The 17,017-nt window shown below is 37.7% G+C and overlaps 1 long non-coding RNA gene across 1 annotated transcript; it reads right to left on the bottom strand.

Annotated features, from left to right (window-relative positions):
• Positions 15,230-16,077, bottom strand: LOC110266336. The gene is made up of 2 exons (XR_002353593.1): positions 16,014-16,077; positions 15,230-15,413 (listed from the first exon to the last, which is right to left on the bottom strand). It is a non-coding gene; the product is annotated as an uncharacterized LOC110266336 (long non-coding RNA).

Genomic DNA, 17,017 nt, shown 5'->3' with positions numbered 1-17,017 from the left:
ATTTAGCTCCTGTCTTGATCACCTGACATTGGTTTTGAAAAGATGCCAAGAGACCAACCTGGTTTTAAACTGGGAAAAATGTCACTACCAATGGAAGGGGCATCCTCCCCCTCTATTGAGATCTCTGAAACTTTTTCGGATGAGCATTTGTTTGCCATTCAGGAATTACCATGGTTTGCAGGTATTGTAAACTACAAAGCTGCAAGGTTCATTCCCAAGGAGTATAGCAGGCAACAAAAGAAAAAATTAATTACTGATGCAAAGTACTACTTGTGGGATGAACCCTATCTCTTTAAAAGATGTGCAGACGGCATAATCCGTAGGTGTGTGCCTAAGGAAGAAGCACAAAGGATCTTATGGCATTGCCATGGGTCACAATATGGAGGTCATTTCGGAGGTGAGCGAACAGCCACCAAGGTCCTCCAATGTGGTTTCTACTGGCCTACACTTTACAGAGATTCCAGAGAGTTTGTACGTAACTGTGACAGTTGCCAGAGAGCTGGTAATTTGCCTCACAGTTACCCCATGCCTCAACAAGGAATCTTGGAGATTGAGTTGTTTGACGTATGGGGTATTGATTTCATGGGGCCTTTCCCACCATCATACCCAAACACTTATATTCTAGTGGCGGTTGACTATGTATCAAAGTGGGTAGAGGCCATTGCCACACCTACCAATGATACTAAAACAGTACTGAAGTTCCTCCAGAAACATATATTCAGCAGGTTTGGTGTCCCTAGAGTACTAATCAGTGATGGGGGCACTCACTTCTGCAACAAACAGCTTTACTCTGCCATGGTCCGATATGGGATTCGCCATAAGGTGGCAACTCCATATCATCCACAGACAAATGGGAAGCTGAAGTCTCTAACAGAGAACTAAAAAGAATCCTGGAACGGACTGTAAGTACCCGTAGAAAGGATTGAGCACGAAGCTTGGATGATGCTCTGTGGGCTTACAGAACAGCATTCAAGACTCCCATAGGGACCTCTCCTTACCAACTTGTGTATGGTAAGGCTTGTCACCTGCCCGTGGAACTGGAACATAAGGCCTACCGGGCAACCAGATTCCTTAACTTTGATGCCAAATTAGCTGGAGAGAAAAGATTGCTCTAGCTGAATGAGCTAGAGGAATTCAGATTCACGGCTTTCGAAAATGCCAAGCTTTACAAAGAGAAATAAAAAAGGTGGCATGACAGAAAGCTGTCATCTAGAATCTTTGAACCAGGACAAAAGGTTCTGTTGTTTAACTCTAGGCTCAGGCTATTTCCCGGGAAACTGAAGTCCCGGTGGAGAGGGCCATATGTGATTACAAGTGTATCACCATATGGTTATGTGGAGCTTCAAGATATTGATTCTGATAAGAAGTTCATTGTTAATGGACAGAGAATCAAGCATTATCTTGAAGGCAATGTTGAGCAAGAATGCTCAAGGCTGAGGCTAGATTAAAAACTCAGCAAGGTCCAGCTAAAGACAATAAAGAAGCGCTTGCTGGGAGGCAACCCAGCCATGGGGCATCACTTTCTCTAAGCATTTTGCCCTATTCTTGATTTTATTTGTTTATATAAAGTTCATTGATACTAAGGTAAAGAGTCAATTGTATAAGTTTACAGGGTTACAGAAGGATTCTGCACACAAAATAGAGAAAAAGAGCTCACTGGCAAGAAAATGCCAGTAAAGGTCTGTTTTGGGCGTTCAACGCCCAAAAGAAGCATCCACTGGGCGTTGAATGCCAGTAAGGATAGCCATCTGGGCGTTAAACGCCAGAAAGAAGCTCCTTCTGGGCGTTTAACGCCAGATTTACAGTGTCCTGGGCGTTCAGAAAAACGCCCAGTGACAAAGGAGTTCCTGGCGTTCAACGCCAGAAAAAAGCAACAGCTGGGCGTTGAACGCCCAGGAGAAGCAGCAGTTGGGCGTTGAACGCCCAAAACATGCAGCGTTTGGGCGTTCAAACGCTAGGATGGTGGGGAGGAGGTAAATTCGTTTTTTCTTCATATTTTTCATTTTAATCTTAATTTTCATGTTTCAATTCATGATTTCTTACATAAACATGTTACAAATCCTGATTTCTAAAATCCCTAATTTCTAAAAACCCCACTTTAAAAATATCAAATGTATCTTAATCCATAAGCACAAATCCTCTTTTTATCCAATTCAACTCTTTTTCAAAATTTTCAAAACAAATCTATCTCTTTTCATTCAAAAATCTTTTCAACTAATCAATATCTTTTTCAAATCTCCATATTATCTTTTTCAAAAAAAATCCAAATTTATCTTTTTCAAATATCTTTCATATCTTTTCAAGTTTAAATTATATATTTTCTTATCACACTTATCTCTTTTTAAATCATATCTTCTATCTTATCTTTCTCCCTATTTTCGAAAAACCCACCCCCTCCCTTTTAAAAACACATTCGGCCTCCTTCCTCTCATCCACCATTCTAGGCAGAGAATATCTGGAGCTGTCCTCTATGACTACAGGACTGTGGTCAGAGGAAATATTGTTCACATCCACCCTGACAAAATCAGGGAGATCTTTAAGCTACCTCAGCTGAAAGATGACCCAGACTCCTTCAATAGGAGAATGATGAGAACAAACAAGGTCCTGGATAAGATTCTAGAGGATATATGCATCCCTGGAGCCAGGTGGACCACCACCACGAAGGGTGCCCCAAGTCAACTCAAGAGAGAAGATCTCAAACCAGTCGCCAGAGGATGGCTGGACTTCATTGGGCATTCTATATTGCCCACCAGCCACCGTTCTGAAGTCAATATTAGAAGAGCAGTGATGATCCATTGCATTATATTGGGAAAAGAAGTAGAAGTTCATCAACTGATCCCATCTGAATTCTACATACTTGCCAACAAGAACTCCAAGGATGCCAGGTTTGCTTATCCAAGCCTAATCTCTATGCTCTGCAAAGATGCTGGAGTAAAGATGGGAATAACAGAGTATATCTCAGTGGAGCAACCAATCACTAAAATCACAATGGAAAAATAACAAATGCAGGATGACCCCATCAAGAGGAGGGCACAAGAATTCCTACCAGAACTCCCTCAATTTGAATACTGGGAGCATCTTGAGGCATCTGTCACTAAGTTACAAGAAACCATAGACCAATTGAAGGAAGAACAGCAAAATCAAAACAGCATGCTTTGCAAACTGCTCAGAGAACAAGAGGTGCAAGGGCGTGAGTTAAGAGAACTAAAGCGTCAGAAAATATCTCTTGAAGGGCCAAGCACCCCACAGACTAAAGAGGCATCCGCTTCCCAAAGTCAAGGTTGTTGAGTTCTGATCTTAACCAAAAGGCAAGGGTAATAAAAAGGATCCAAGGCTTTGAGCATCAGTGGATAGGAGGGCCTAAGGAAATCAAATCCTGGTCTAAGCGGCTAAGGGGGGAGGATGAAGCGCTACCTTGCAAGAAAATAAGCCAAAATTGGCTTGTTTGCATTCCCTGGGAGTCGAACCATGCACATCAATGAAGCAAGGAGGAGGCGTCACTTTGTTGCACAAAGAAAAAGGGCCATCAATGCTTCCCTAAGGATTCGAGCTTGGGACCTCACCAAAGACAAGGAGCAAGCTCAGCTCTTGCCAAGAGCTGAGCGCTACTTCCCTTGCCACATGAAGCATGTCACGTACACTTGACACGGACCAGGAGGGGGTTGTGCGCACAAAAATTTGAGGCCAAAGGAACCAAAGCTCAGCTCGTTGCAAGAACCGAGTGCTAGCAATTTGGCACTGCCAGGAAAGGCTTGGTGCACAACACAGATGCAACACCAAAACTCAGCTCTCCCCATGAACCGAGCTTGATCCTGGGAGCAACACATGGGCTGAAAATTCAATTAAAAATCCAAATTAATTTATTCCTTCACCAAATTTAGAAGTCCACCCAAATTCTAAAAATCCAAAAATAGGAAGTATATAAATAGAAGCTAGTTTGATTTAGATAGGACTTTTAAACCTTCATTTTTGGAGAATTGTCATTTTTATTTTCCTTTGGAATTGTCACTTTGGATCTCTGAGAATTGGGAAGGAGAATTGATCTCTCTTCTTTCTTGTTCTTGCTTCTGCACTCTCTACTTCTTGTCTTGGATCTTGGGTGGAGAATTGAAGAAAGTCTGTTTCAATCTCACCTTGAGATCTCTTTGTTTATTTTTCTGCATAATTCTAGAAACTGTGATTTGAATCCAAATTCTATTTACTGCTTTCATCTTCTACTTCTTCTGCAATTTACTCTTTTACTTCTTTTGCAATTGTTCTTGTTGGATCAAGGAAGGACTTGAGATCTAGACTTGTTTTCTAGTCTCCTCCACCCCTGAGATCTTCAACTTTCTTTTAGTTATTGCAATTGAGCTACATTTCACTTTCTATTTGGTTTCTCAAGCAATTCTTCCTTTCTTGTTCAGATCTGGTGCATTTCAATTTACCTTCTACTTTAATTGTCATTTACTTCTGCTTGTTTAATTTCTGCACTCCCAGCTCCCAATTCCTTTTATGATTCAAGCCATTTACATTTCTTGCACTTTAAGTTTCATTTATTTACATTTCTTGCAATCTAAGTTTCTGCAATTTATATTACTTGCACTTTAAGATTCAGCTCTTTTAATTCTCCTGCACTTTAAATTCTTGTCAATTATCCCTCTCCCTTTATATTTCATGCAATTTAGCTTCTGTTGGATACAAATCACTCAAATCAACTCTTGTTCACTTGACTAAATCAACCACCTAACTAAAATTGCTCAATCCTTCAATCCCTATGGGATCGACCTCACTCATGTGAGTTATTATTATTTGATGCGACCCGGTACACTTGCTGGTGAGTTTAGGTGTTGGAATCCGTTTCCAACCCATCACATCCAAAGATGAACAAGGGGGTACGGTGACTTTCCTAGTTGCTACCTTCAGTTGGTAGGCCAGCCGATGCTGCGTGTTCTTCTCCCACTTCCGTTTTTGCTTATGATGATTCATCCTGAACATAGAAAACAGGAGATAATAAGACAAGTAAATGCACAAGCAAGGAAGCATGTATTGTTGGAATGAGGTAAATCACTAGAATTGAGTGAGTGAATTAGTGTGACAATAATGAAAAATAAGTGTGTGGGTCCTAACTTGCGTGCGGTTTAGAACTCACACTCTAGTATTTAGAGACCATGTCACAATTATACAAAAGAAGTCACACATTTCACTCATTCTAGTGTGCTTGAAATACTTCAAAAAGACTTGTAGGTTAAGTTAACCAAACAAGTAGTGAAGAGGCATGAAAGCACTCAAGCAATTAATCAAGAAATTGTGAAATTGGATAATGCATGGATATTGATTGATGTGTAAGTAAATTTGATGAACAAAATGGTATGGAGAGCTCACACATCAATCAATGACACATATTGAAATTGTTGCAATACCTAAGTGACATAGAGGTGAAATACATGGATGCTATGGAACTTAGGAAAAAGGATATAGAAGTAAAAAAAATCAATCACATAGCAAGCATGGTCCACAAAGATTGAAAAGCTCAAAAATACGTCACTTGGTAAGCTTTTGATCCAATTTCACAATTCCACAATCTCAATGTATGAAATAAGTGATGTGAATAAGGGTAAACCATAAACAAGCATCACCTAAAAAAATGCAATGAGAATGTACAATTGCCTAACAATAGATGATGAATGCATGGTGGCCAAAACATGCAATTCAAAAAAAGTTAAGAAGCTTAAAGGCAATGTAACACTCACTTGGTATTCACAAATGTTCAACACGAAAATTCAAGACCAAGTAATAAATTGTAACCTCAACAAAGGAATCCAACAATGACAATAACAACAATGATGTTAAACTAACATCCCATTAGTAATAAGCAACAGTAAATGGTAAACAAGATTAGTAATCCAACACTTATAATGGAAAACAAAAATTAAACTAACTAACTAACTAAAAGAAATGGTGTTATATGATGCTTGGTAGTGTTGGATGATGATTGAAAGGTGGAAAGAGAAGAGAAGAAGGAAAGAAATGGAAAGAGGAGAAGAAAAGAAGGTGAGTGAAACAGGACAATCCACGCATGCGCGTCACGTGTGCGTAAGCGTGGATTGGTGCTCTGTTTTTCAAAATTTTTCTATGCTTTTGCACCAAACCAAGCATTCCAAACCTCCAAACAGCTACCAAAACATGATAAAACCTTATTTAACCTACTAGACTCCCAATTAAACTCATCTAATCAAACAAAACATGAAATTAAACTTATTTTACCAATATGAACAAAAGGGAAAAATGAAAAGATGTTACCATGGTGGGGTGTCTCCCACCTAGCACTTTTATTTATTGTCCTTAAGTTGGACTTATGGGGAGCTCTTCATCAAGGTGGCTTGTGCTTGAATCCATCCTTGAACATCCACCAATGCTTGGACTTCCATTGTGCTTCATCATTCATAGTTAATAACTCCAAGCTTTGATGGAGTTCTTCACAAACCATAGGCTCCCAAAGTTGATCTTCCTTGTTCGATCCGGGATCCCACACTTTGTTTTCACACCCGTCCTTGAGTAGATCATAGTGGTTTCCTCCGGGTGGCAAGAGAGATGAATTCTCATGGAAGCACCAAACTATCCTCCTAGACCCGCCCAATTGAGCACTAGTCCAACCTTTGTATTTCATGTTTGATGCATCAACCCTATTGAGCCTTGATTTGCAACACCAGCCACGAAACATCTTTCTTTTACGCTTTATCCCACAAAGCATCCTAAGTTGACCATCCGTTTTAAGCAAGCCATATTCGAGTGGGATAATAAAGGTAATAGAAATGAATTTTACCCACTCAAATGTATGAGTAGATGGTAACCTAGGCAAAGAAGCTCCTAAGGGTATTGACAAAGCGTATTCAATTCCCATCCTCCTTTTTCTAAGGATCTCCACCTCTTCACAAGTTTTCTCAAATGTGATTGATGACATGTCACCATGTCATATTTTTCTATGCTTTTTCATACAAGAAATTGATGATTTGTGCTTAAATATTGAATGCTTTTGTACTTAATTGGTATATTTTCTTGATCTTTTAATTTTATAAATCTTGTAGGAAATAAGAAGAAAAAGAAGCAAAGAAGCACAAAATAAGTTAAAAAAGAAAAAAAAGAGCTTTGGGGCACACTTTGAAGTTGGAGCACACTTTGGAGGCTTAGGCCACGCTTTTAAAAGCGTGGCCCATGACCAAATCAAGGAAGAGAAGTGTGGCCCAAAGGAAGAAAAGCGTAGCTCAAAACAAGGAGCAAGAGCACAAAGCTCTTGCCGAGAGCTTTAGAGCTCTTGTGGAGAGCTTTACTTCAAATAATCAAAAGCGAATTGAGGCACGAGTGAAAGGCATCTTTAAGGGCCAAAAATAAGCAAAAATGAATCAAAGTGCTTCCACTAGGATTCGAAGAGGGATACCAAGGGAAGACACTAGGCGCTACTCTTGTGCCAAGGAAAATAGCCAGCAAGTGCTCCACCCAAGACTTGAACCACCTCAAGGACAAGTAAAGCTCTTGCAAAGAGCTTTCAAGCTCTTGCAAAGAGCTTTGTTCTCTTGTCACAAGGAAGGAACGTGCGCACACTTTGGCAAGGAAGGGAACCAAAGCTCTTGGCCAAAGATCTTGCCAAGAGCCGAGCTTTCCCCTGGGAGGTGGACCATGGGCCAAAATTCAACCAAAATTCCAATTAAATTCAATTCTTCACCAAATTGAATTGAGGCCAACCAAACCCATCTCTCTTCGAATCCAAAGCAAGCAAAGCCCACATCATCACTCAAAGGCACAAGAACAAGCTAGAATTAGGATTTTCATTTAATTTGTTTTTCATTTCAATTTCATTTTATTTTGTAAAAAGCCTATATAAAGGCATCACTCTCATTTTCAAAAGGGAGCTCGATTAGAAAGGAGGCTAGCTCCAATAGGGAGTTGTGCACTCTTTAGTTTTCATTTTGCTTTCTCTCTTAGTTTTCTTTTCTGTTTTTAAATTTTGGATCAAGAATTGAAGGAATTCTGTTTCACTTGATCTGGAATCTCTTTGTTCCTCTTCTGCATAAAATCTGAGTTTCCTTTATTGCTTTCATCTTCTTTTTCTTCTGCAATATTGTTTTCTTGTTGGATCAAGGAAGGATTTGAGATCTAGACTTGTTTTCTAGTCTCTTCCACTCCTGAGATCTTCAACCTTCTTTTAAATTGCTGCAAATCAAGCATATTCTTTCTGTTTTCATTCTTCAAGCAGTTTTACTTTCTGTTGCATTGCTTCCAATTTACATTTCCTGCAATTTACAACTCTTGCAATTGCTCTAAGTTCTTATTCACTGAAATTTTGCTTCTCTGTTTACATTGCTTCCAGCACCCAGCCCTTTACATTTTATGCAATTTACATTTCTTGTCATTTAAGATTCTTGCAATTTACATTTCTTGCTCTTTAAGTTTCTGTCCAATTTACTTTTGCACTTTAATTCCTCTTGTCATTTACTTTCTGTTGTTTCAACTGTCTCTCAAATCACTCAATGTTAGCTTGACTAAACTAATCACCCACTAAAGTTGCTTGATCCATCAATCCCTGTGGGATCGACCTCACTCTAAGTGAGTTTTACTACTTGATACGACCCGGTACACTTGCCGGTGAGTTTTAGGTGTTTTGGAAAATTTGTTTTTCCAGAAAAACACCATCAAGTTTTTGGCGCCGTTGCCGAGGATTGATTTAGATTGACAATGACTAAGTGGGTGAGAAGTCTAGATCAAACATTTTCTTTATTTTTGTTTTCTATTTTAGATTGAAACCAAGGTGTTTGAGTTTTTGCCTCACTAAGAAATTCTCATCTCTGATATGAGTAATTTCAATTTTCCTTGGTGTTGTGTGTTCCAAAATTTAAATGGAGTTCAACTCATCTTATGATCAAACAAATTTTATGGGATATTACCCACCACCACCAATCTCTAATGGTGGCTGGGAATATCACCAAGAAAATACAAATTATGAGCACTCCAATTCATGGAGATTTGCTTCAGAGACACAAGATGAGCAAGAGAATCATATGGGATACTTCCCACCACCACAAAATGATTCAAGTCATTATTCTAATGGTGGCTGGGAGTATCACCAAGGAATGAAAGAGCATCCACCCTCACGTCCCGATTTCTCATTTGAAAGTTCTTCATCACTTGATTATGCCTCAACACAAACCTCCACGAGCCAAAGACTCTCAGAACTTGAGTCTAGGTTCAACAGAATGGCAGAGAAATATCAACAATCCCAGAGGGAACTAGAAATCCTTTCTCAGGAGACGGATAAGCAATTGGAGGACACAGATAAACGCTTAGAACTACTAAGCAAGGAAAATGAAGACCAATTGATGGATGTGAAGGATGAAGTGGAAGAGCAAGAAAGTGAGGAAGTCATTCCAAACTCAAGTGAAGCAGAGAAGTGCATAAAGGAAGGGCTCATGGAACCACTAATTCAAGAGGCTCTGGATGAAGATAAAACTCCAACAATCACACAACCACCAAGACTTGGATTCAAGAAAGTGAAGGCAATTAACAAATGCACCGAAAAGAGGATTGTGACCAAGCTACAAAGGACAATATTCATGAAGAATAGAAGGTCAACTACAAGCAATCCTCCCCCTGATCCAGCAAGCAAGCTCAATCAAGCCATTAACAAAAGAAAGCTTGCTGAGGAGAGACCAAGACAGGGGGCAATAGCTGAATCTTCTCCTCCCTTGAGGTCATTCCTCTTAACAAACTGGAAGAAGAGGAAGAAAGTAAAGAACAACATGCCAACAGTAGGTAACGTTTCTCTTCTATGCTTTGTTCTCTTTCTTTACTTTGTTTAAATTCAATAAAATGACATATGGTTACATTCTAAGTTTGGTGTTGCCTTGCAACAAATTGTTTTCAATCTTTTTGGAAGATTGCATCAGATAAAAAAAAAAAAAAAATGAAAGTGACACACCAAGATTCTAAGTTTGGTGTGCCACTTATTTTTCTATGCAAATCATTCAGCAACACCACTTGTTTGTATAATCATAATGTTCTTTGCACTGTTATCTTTCTTTTAGTGAGACAATTTTAGTTTTCTCTTTGTTTTCAGTCATTCCCTTGTTTTAAATGCTTTCTTTTATTTACTGTGTTTGTTAATACACTACCAAGAGAGCTTTATTCATGATAGGTTCTTGGCTTGGTGATTGTATTTAACATATAATAGTTTCTTTCGTTTAGTTTTATTTCAAATAAATTGACATGTGGTTGCATTCTAAGTTTGGTGTTGCTATGCAACAAAATTTGGTTCTAATCCTTACAAGATACTTGCATCAATTCCAAGTGAAAGTGTCACACTAAGTTTGATGTGCCACTTATTCTTTATGCAAAGTATTATGCTCACCTTCTTAAGTTTGCAATCACAATGTCTCTGTCTCTTGTGCCTTGATTATTATCTTTAATTTTGCTTGCTTAGAACACATGTACTACTAACTTTTCATTGTGTAAGACATTCATGATCCATCTTAGCCCCATAGCCATTGTTCTAAAAAGCTCAAGGTTCTGAGCATCAATGATTAGAGAGTCAAGAAAAGAAAAGAAAAATGAGCTTCATGAAGTCCTCTAATTCAAATGCTTGTGGTGCTTATGTATCAAGTGGTAATCTAAAAAGAAGAAAAGAGGAATTTTGGGCACACTTTGAAGTTGGAGCACACTTTGGAGGCTTAGGCCACGCTGTTAAAAGCGTGGCCCATGACCAAATCAAGGAAGAGAAGTGTGGCCCAAAGGAAGAAAAGCGTAGCTCAAAACAAGGAGCAAGAGCATAAAGCTCTTGCCGAGAGCTTTAGAGCTCTTGTGGAGAGCTTTACTTCAAATAATCAAAAGCCAAGCTCTTGCCAAGAGCTTAAAAGCTCTTGCCCAAGAGCTTTTTCGGGCTTCTTCAAGGAAAAATCAAGGAAAATGAGCTTGGAAGCAAAAATTTTGGCTAAGTTAAAATCTGGGCGCTCACAGCATGACCATGCCTCCTTCAAAGGGCCATAACTTGAGCTACAGATATCCGATTGATGTGCTTCCAGTTGCGTTGGAAAGCTGACATTTAGAGCTTTCCAACGATATATGGCAATCCATATTTGGCATATAATTGAGGCACGAGTGAAAGGCATCTTTAAGGGCCAAAAATAAGCAAAAATGAATCAAAGTGCTTCCACCAGGATTCGAAGAGGGATACCAAGGGAAGACACTAGGCGCTACTCTTGTGAATTCTGAATTCCTAAAGAATCCAATCATTCTGAGCTTTAGAGGATAATTAAGATGCCAAGACTGTTCAGAAGCAAAAAGCTATAAGCCCCGCTCATTTAATTTGAATTGTGAGCTTTATTGAAGACTCTGAGATGTTTTTGCATCATTATCTTCTTTTTATCCTATTTTATTTATCTAGTTTCTTGGGGACAAGCAACAGTTTAAGTTTGGTGTTGTGATGAGCGGATATTTTATACGCTTTTGGCATTATTTTTAGGTAGTTTTTAGCATGTTTTAGTTACTTTTTATTATATTTTTATTAGTTTTTATGCAAAAATCACATTTCTGGACTTTACTATGAGTTTGTGTGTTTTTTTGTAATTTTAGGTATTTTCTGGCTGAAATTGAGGGACCTGAGCAAAAATCAGATTCAGAGGCTGAGAAAGGACTACAGATGCTGTTGGATTCTGATCCTCCTACACTCGAAGTAAATTTTCTGGAGCAGCAAAAATTCAATTGGTGCGCACTCAATTGCGTTGGAAAGTAGACATCTTGGGCTTTCCAAAAATGTATAATAGTCCATACTTTCCCCAAGATTTGATGGCCCAAACTGGCGTTTAAACGCCAGCCAGATACCATTTTCTGGCGTAAAACGCCGGAACTGGCACCAGAACTGGAGTTAAACGCCCAAACTGGCACCCAAGCTGGCGTTTAACTCCAAGAATGGCCTATGCACATGAAAACTTCAAAGCTTAGCCCAAACACGCACCAAGTGGGCCCCAGAAGTAGATTTCTGCACTATCTGCACTTAGTTACTCATTTTCTGTAAACCTAAGTTACTAGTTTAGTATAAAAACTACTTTTAGGGATTCATTTGGTAACTCATGACATTTTACATCTCGAATTGTATCTTCTACGGCATGAGTCTCTAAATCCCATAGGTAGGGGTGAGGAGCTCTGCTGTGTCTCAATGGATTAATGCAATTAATATTATTTTCTATTTGATCACGCCTGATTCTATTCTAAGATACTCACTCGTACTTCAATATAAAGAATATGATGATCCGTGACACTCATCATCATTCTCCAATTTATGAACGCGTGCTTGACAACCACTCCCGTTCTATCTGAGCTCAACGTAGTCATTAGGTGACAGCTTGAGTGTGTATCTCTTGGGTCTCTGATCCACGGATTTGATTTGCCTCTCCTGACAACAAAGCATTCGAATCTGTGAGATTAGAACCTTCGTGGTAGAGGCTAGAACCAATTGGCAGCATTCCTGAGATCTGAAAAGTCTAAATCTTGTCTGTGGTATTCTGAGTAGGATCTGGGACGGGATGACTATGACGAGCTTAAAACTCACGAATGTTGGGCGCAGTGACAGTGTGCAAAAGGATAGAGAGATCTATTTCGATACAAGTGAGAACCGACAGATGATTAGCCGTGCGAAAACTGTACCTGAACCATTTTCACTTAGAGGACGGATGGTAGCCATTGACAACGATGATCCACCAACATACAGCTTGCCATTGAAGGAAGTCATGCGTGTTTGGAGAAGAAGACAGTAGGAAAGCAAAGATTTAGACGACAGAGCATATCCGGAACCTCAACCTGTTCCTTATTACCAAATCACAAGTATCATTCATTTCATGTTATTTACTTTTTATAAACAAAATCATTTTTATCACTAATCTCCTGACTAATATTTACAAGATAACCATAGCTTGCTTCAAGCCGGCAATCTCCGTGGGTTCGACCCTTACTCACGTAAGGTATTACTTGGACGACCCAGTGCACTTGCTGGTTAGTTGTGCAGAGTTGCAAAGGTGTGATTGCAATTCCGTGCACCAGTTCACTCCATTAGTCTTTATAGTGTCACAGATCTACAGGAAATTAGAGTTAAATAAATTATGGTCCTCCTGTGGGAGTCCATAAAACTGGCAGTTTTGTTGCACTAGAGTGATCAACTGCGGCTTCAACTGAAAATTATTAGTACAAATAGTAGGTATGGAAATACTGCACCCATAAAAGTTAGGAGTAGGAGCAGTGTAGGAGCTCAGAGTCCTCCTAGCTTGCTCATTCGGATTCCTTCCATTAGGATCCATGGTGAGCTCTTCAGCTTCCTTCTCAAAACTATGTCTGAGATTCTCTTCGGCTTTGTAAGCTCTAGTTTGTTGTAAACACTACCTCAAGGTCCTCTCAGGTTCAGGATCAAATTCAAGAAAGGGTTTCTTGTCCCTATTCCTGCTCATAAACAGACAGAAAACAAAGAAAAGTGGGAGTCTCTATGTTAGAGTATAGAGGACTCCCAGTGAGATATCCTATGTAAAACGAAATAAAATAAAATAAAGCAATTAAATGACTAAAAATTTTTCAAAAAATAAGAAAGAGAAATTACCCTAAAATTTTCAAAAACTAAGCAAGGAAAAATACTAAAAAATTTAGAAAAGAAAATAAAATCACTAATGGGACACCAAACTTAAAATAAAAAATTAAGAAAAAATAAATAAAGCTAAATTCAACAATTTTAAAGGAAAATAAAATAAAAATAAATGAACAAACCTAAGAAGAATACCTAATTTAAGCAACCCGACAACGGGTAGTTGTCAACAACCGTCAGTCCCTGACAACGGCACCAAAAACTTGGCGCAAAATTTAGGAATATCTACAACTTAACCTGCAAGTACACCGGATAGTCCAAGTAATACCTCAGGTAAGTGAGGGTCAATCCCATGAGGACTGAGGAACTGAGCAACAATAGCTAACTGGTTGCCTAGTCAGGCGAATGACGAAGTTGTTTTGGTGGTTAAAATCGCATAAAACATTAAATCAAAGAGTAAAGAAAGCAAAGAAGATGTTTGGTGTAAAAAAACACTGAGAGAAAAACAGTTAAGGTTTCGGAGATGTTCACTTTTCCGGATTAAAACTTCTTACCAACTATTTTAACAATGCATGATTCATCTTATGGCAAACTGTAAATGACTAAACCCTAATGTCTTAGTGATTTAGTGTCCTCTAACCTTCGTCAACCACGACCGTCGTGGTCACTTGATTCAGATTAGAGGGTTAAGTTCAAAACTAGTTTATGGCCACAAAAATCCTAATTACCCAAAGCTAATAGGATTATATGTCATGTATCCCAATTAGTTCATGTAATTAGCAATTTAGGAGGAATTTACTATCAAACTGTGTTCAGGTGAGAGACCTCTTCCAAGGGTCACAAGAATGCTTCTAGAATAAAGGTCATACTTTCGTTCCCCCAGATTCATAAAATTAAGTACGAAAGTAATCCTTGAAATTGAATCAGTACATCAATTAAAATAGAAAAGCAATAATTTCAATCTATAGAAGATAAATAAATCTCCTAACCTTAACTAGAGAGGTTTAGTGACTCATGACTTATAGAGAAAAACTAGGGTTCTGAAAGGTACACCAAAAACTAAAAGAGTTCGAATCCTTCTAAAGGGAGAATTTTTTTTCCTTTTATATCTAACCTAATTTGATTTGAAAATAAAATAAAATATTAAATCCTAAAACTAAAAGATATTGTTGTTAAAATAAAAGAATTACAAATATAAAATAAAAGATAACTAATAAAAGATAAATCCAACTAGAGATGCTGTAAGAGTGGGCCTTCAAATTCGGATAAGCTTGCCTGGCGCTAAACGCCAGTGCCCTAGAGGGGGCAGAACTCCTTGTTTTGTGCGTGGCGTTTGGCGCCCTAGGGGGATGCACCGCCAACTATTCTGTTTCTACTCAAAATTCTACTAAATTGCTCTGAATTTCACATGAAATCATAAAAATACTAAAACAACTTAAAGTAACATCCAAAGATGATTTTTGCACTAAAATAATATAAAACTTAATAAAACTTAACTGAAAATAACTAAAAAATAAAAGAAAAAAGGTTACAAGATGCTCACGTATCAATATTATAGTAATTATAATTCAAACTACTAAATACTAAAGGTAACCATTATTCATTGATTTGATTGTGCTGACTTTAGAGCTCTCATACATTGATTATTTCAAATAAAAATAGAAACTATAATTAGTAAAGTATGCCAATTCAATGAACAAGAAATAAGCAATGTGAGGTACTAACCTTAAGATCTAAGATCCTTTGTTAGGGACCAAACAATAAGTAGTCTTGGTTTTCTTATTTAAAAAAACAAGAAAAAAAAAGACATGGAAGCAACCTATAAAAGTCATCAATACTGTTAAAAAGATTCAGGCCAATGAATATATTATTATCAAGTAAAAGGCTGAAAGTTAATTAAGTTCTATACTAGTTAACTAGATGAAGAACGAATTAAAAATAATAGTCCAAAAAGTTTAATTAAAAAGGAAAAGTTCAATTTATTATTTTATAATAATTATCAACATTCCAAGATATACATGTAATTTTCTAATTCACCCGGTCCTTATTATTTTATTTCAGTTTACATATATAGCTAAGATTTTTCTGTTTTGAAATTATTGTAACTTATGGTTTGAAATTGACTACTAACGTATAAATGATTATGTCCTGCTTTTAGCTGGCAACACCAAAGTAAATACAGTAGCAAAATAATATCATAGACTAACCACAACATATAACCATAGAAGGACAATTCACTATTCTTTCCAATCCCAAAATTTAATCATAAAGAGACTTACCATTGTTTTATGGAAGGAATCAGTTGAAAGAGTATAACTCTCTAGCCATATAACGAATCAGGTGTACCTTGCTGATATAAATATATTAGAGAAGCAATTCAAAGCTCAGTGTGTTAACGAACATTAATAGTGAATTTTACCTCTCTGTATGCACGAGTGCATTGAAGAAGCGGCTCCTTAGCCTTGAGGTTACTGTTTCCTTCCTACTTTGCAAAATAACACGAAAAATGATTTTAATAAAGACACTATCAATATACAAGGAAATTAAAGTTGTGATATTGAGTTAGCCAAATTCTCTTATGCAGTTACCAGGTAACAAGTACTTGTACTTATCTGCATTGTTCAACAAATACGCAGGAAGATGCATGGCCGAGTAGGAATGAGGGATCGGCCCCATCTTCCCAATGATCTCCCTGAATGTGTACTCTTCCAGAAGCATGTCGAACAAGTCAGCACCTCTGCATATAACATCATGAATCCTTTCAGAGCTTAAGTAACGAGAGAAGCACACCCGGTCAGTATGGATGTAAGCTTTCATCTTGAATATGAATTCGTTGATATGTCGAAAACAGAAGCTGCAATGCTAGCCTGCATCCGACAACAACAACAACTCACCCTGTCTATAGTGTGCATACCTGATCTTTCTAGGCACATACCTATGAATGGAAGCTCTCCAACTCTTCTTGTCCACAAAGAACTCATAAGAGTGACATATAAATGGTTATTAGATATAACAATATCAACTACAAAAGCAAGTACAAAAATCATCAATAAAGCTTACACATTTTATCATGGTAGCTCTTTTTGTAAAGATCACATTAACTTGTAGATCCACTAACGAAGTTAGAATGGGGGAAGGACAAAGATAATGTGCCTGAAAAGTATAAATAAAAAACAGCCTAAATAGTTTCTTCTAAATGATAGAGAAGAAATAATAAAGTTAAAGATTAGCTCAAGACAAAATGATGAAATTTAAGGCATATTGGACATTTCTAACACTAACATAATTGTAAATTTGCAATTTTGTTATTAAGAACTTTGACAACTCAGAACAGGAAGATAAATGCCTTTTAATCAAAATTTTGTACACGAATTCTTTCCTAATGTCTTTTCTGTTATAATAGTACCTTCAACACCTTCTTTA

This window comes from Arachis ipaensis, chromosome B09, assembly GCF_000816755.2.
Source record: "Arachis ipaensis cultivar K30076 chromosome B09, Araip1.1, whole genome shotgun sequence".
NCBI lineage: Eukaryota > Viridiplantae > Streptophyta > Magnoliopsida > Fabales > Fabaceae > Arachis > Arachis ipaensis.
Note: the sequence above shows the minus strand (reverse complement) of the source record. Positions and strands in the feature narration are given on the sequence as shown.